We start from the raw sequence: 4,155 nt of genomic DNA, 5'->3' as shown, positions 1-4,155 counted from the left end.
ATAGGAAAAGAGGAACTTCACTACTTGGATCAATCCCTAACCCAAGAGCTTCAATTGTTTGAGAAGACTCAGTGGTAGCTCAAAAACGATCTCGTCTTTATTATCAAAATAATAATAGGATTACATGAAACTGTCAACGAAAGTAAGCTCGAAGTTGAGAAGAGCAAAGCTGCAACAAAAATTCAAAAATTTGACCAACTTCCTAATGAGGCCCTAGGCCTCTCTACTTATACAGCTGAAGCTCCCAACAACTTCCTTAAAATCAGTGAGGCTTGGCTCCCAAAACTTGAGATAAACAGAAGTTATCCTCCACTTGCTCGACTACCTCCTAGTGCATTGATGTCGTTGTTTTTGCTCCGAGCTGCATGAAGGAGAATTTGAAGTGGGGAGTCATAAATGAGGGGGATGCCCTCCTATAAATCCTCTCCCTTGTCTACATCAAATTATTGCTGCCAATTTTCCATTAAATATTTGACTTTATCTCCAAAATTCAACAAAAACATGCATTAAACACATATTAGACTCCATAGCATAATAACTAACCCAACTCACTCCGTAAGCATAAATATAATCAAAAAACATGCAATAAGCTAAGAGAATAGTTGATTAAACTATGTTAGGATGCAAAATGAGCCCACATAATTACAACATTGATGACAAAGGAGTGCATATGGATCTAGCTAAGATCCAAGTCATTCGGGATTGGCTAGCCCTAACCACCATAACAGAGCTTCAAATATTTTTGTCCCTTGCTAATTTTTATCAGAGGTTTGTGTTGGGATTCTATCAAATCACTTGGAATTTGAGTCAAGTTACCAAAGGCAAAGTGGAAGCAATGTTTTTCTTGTCGAAGTCCCAACAAAAGGTGTTTTTTGAGATGAAGATTTTCCTCTGCTCTAAATTAGTAATGACATTTGCAAACCTACAAAAACCATTTGAAATTGAGATAGACACCTATGACTCCTTGATAATGGTGCAATTCTCACCCTGCAAGGGAATTCAATGGCCTATCACAATGAGACAATTTCTAACATAATTTAGAAATACGCCAACTAAGATAAGGAGACATATCCCATTCTGTATGATTGTCGAAAATGGAAAAACTACACATTGGGTAACGATATGTTAATCCACACAGATCATCAGCCCCTATAGTTAATACATACCAAAGGGATGTTGGAGCAAAATCGCCATAAAAGGTGATCCAAATATTTGCAACAATTCCATTTGAATATTAAATGAAAGAATGGAAGCACTAATCACATTTCATATTATCTCAGTCGATCCCCATTTGTAGAACTAGCCACTATTCTCAACTCTTGTGGCCAATAGGCCTCTATATGGCTGCAACTATACATAAATGTTCCATAGTTCACCACCACATACTATATGCTAGTGGATAGCAAGAAATTTCTAGACTTCCAGCTCTATGATGCACTATTATGCTACGTTTGTCACCTTTATGTTCCTTCAAGTGATTGTGCCAAGATGATTTGGGAGATGCACTACAATTGGGTCATGACACACTTTGGTGTGGAGAAAACTATGATAATACTCCATAAGTATTTTTATTTCCAAAATCTCTGATAGGATGTTACAAAGTAAATTACATCCTTCATTTCCTATGACATTACCAAGACAACCATTAAGAAACAAGTCTTCTATGCTACTACACCTAATCCTAGCTAGACCTCGGAATAAATCTCCATGGACTATATGCTTAGTCATCCTTCTACCAAGCATGGAAATTACTATGTATTTGTGGTCATCAAAAGATTTCTTAAATGGCCATATTCATTGGCTATAAGGAAAGTATCACAACAAAGTCCACTACCCAACACTTGTTTGAATGTGTGTGGGTACATTTTTGGATCCCGCATAACATTATATCATATCAAGATAGCAAGTTCCTACGAACATTTTTTATTGAGCCTGTGGCCATTATTTGACACCAAATTCACTGTCAATATCATTCCACCGCAAGACTCATGGCCAAACAGAGGTCATCAATAGGATGATTGTGAACATAATACACATGTATGACTCTAATCATCCATGGACATGGGATGAGAGTCTTCCCTACATACAACACATCTATAACAGAGCTCCCCATACATCAACTAGTTGCAATAAATTTAAAGTGGGCCTGGGATTTTAACCATTAAGTCCCCTTCATGTTTCACTTCCTTTTGAAACTAAAACAAAGAATCTGCCCATGTTCCTTTTGACGTTGATACAACCACCAAGTTTATTCAACACATTTCCACATCCTCCAACAACTTCAGGACATCTTGGAGAAGGCCAATGCTAAATACAAGAAAAAGCATGATCAACATTAGGTGCCCCATATGTTTTAGATTGGCGACAATGTTATTTTACATTTGCAGAAAGAGAACCTCGTTGGATCCCATCATAAGCTTTGACAACTTTGATATGAGCCTTACACCATCATCAAGGTTGTAGGTGACAATTATTTCAAGCTCAATATCCCCCCATTCCTTGGCTAACACCTCATATCTAGGTGGAATTGGTGTCCATCGACCTATTCCACTTAGAAGCCCAACACTATTTCTTCCAATTTCCTTAATTGTAGCACAACTTACTATTTTTGGAATTTTTTCGGGTCCTGAACTTCCAGATTTGTTTTGAGGCCCTAAGTGATGTTTTTTTAATAGACAAACTAGTGTCATAATGTAGGTTATTTTTATTGAAACTTTTAGTCCTCAGCTAGGTCTTTATAACAAGGTATCGTATGTGTAAAATGGAGATTGTATGCCAAAGTTACGACCCCAAAAAGTTGGTGTACCAACTAACCTCAACAGAGCCCATAAAAGTTTAGTGCTTCATCTCCTAAGGTTAGATTTTTTTACATTTGGGGTTTTCCCTTACTTCTCAATAATAAAATGGCCTACGAGCCTCATCGTAACATAGTTCAAAGCCATGTAGATGACACATCTATGCTTAAAGATAAGCTACCATCGCCCCAACTAATTTATTTCCATTTTGCATGTAAACAATTTTTAGTATTTTGTAATTAATGAATTGAAGTTTATTTTTCACCATAGCTCTATGTTTCTGTTTAAACTATATTTCTTTTCATTCCTACAAAAATTTGGATCAATGGTATCAGAGTGATCTACTCTTTATTTTCTTTCCTATGCATATCCCCAATGAGGCCGGGTATAAAAAGTTAGGGCTTTAGCTTGTTGAACCTTTGCAAAACCAACATTACCAACCCCAAAAGACTCCCATGGTTGAAGAAGACAAATACAATGGAGTAGGATATCCTTTCAAATAAGTTATGAAGGAATCCTTTGAGTGACAAAGGAATGAGATAATATAAAACTTTTCCCAAATCCCTCGAGATATGCCCATAGATGACGCATATTCATCTAATGACCCCCTTGGAGGCACCACTCCCTTTAAGGTACAAGTCAATTTTAACATTCCCATATTTGAAGTCCAAATATATGTAGATGCTATAGATAAATGGTTAAATATGTTGGAAGGATATTTATCAGTTCATGATTTTTCCAATACAGAAAAGATTAATTTTTCATTCCTAAAAATTCCCTCCCATGTCAAGGATTGGTGGGAAGCCTACCATGGGAAAGCAGTCAAGAGCGAACCCTCACTACTTTCAACCACACCCACTTCAAATTATTTTCGAGATGCCATCAAGGAAGAGTATTACCCTGTTGGGAGATATGAATATAAGTACATAAAATGTACCACACTGTGGTAGGGAAGGGACCAAGATGTGCCAGAGTTAACAAATATTTTTCATACCCTTCACATGAAGTTGGGTATCAAGGATTCTAAGTAGCATCTAGTACTCAAGTATCATGGTTTTCTACACAACTACATTCAGGATGACATGGAGTTCGTAGACATCTCCTTCCTTGGTGCTTCCTATTGATACATTGTCTCGATCGAGCTGAAATTTAAACAAAAGAAGAGAGACTTTGGATATGTGAATCCAAAGGGAGGGAAAGGAATGCCTAAACCATAGAACAAAGGAAGACGCCAAGGTGGGGTGACCTAGGACACTGTCATTAAATCCACGATAAAATAACAACATCATGAAGACAAATAAGGACATAGAAAAGTGGTGTGAGTTCCTAAGAGCCCCACTCAGAACACAAGTGAGTGTCG

The sequence above is a fragment of the Pinus tabuliformis genome, chromosome 8 (genome assembly GCF_031772625.1).
Source record: "Pinus tabuliformis cultivar Carrire ecotype Pingquan chromosome 8, CPIR1, whole genome shotgun sequence".
NCBI lineage: Eukaryota > Viridiplantae > Streptophyta > Pinopsida > Pinales > Pinaceae > Pinus > Pinus tabuliformis.
The sequence above is the reverse complement of the archived record's forward strand: the minus strand, read 5'-3'. Positions refer to the sequence as shown.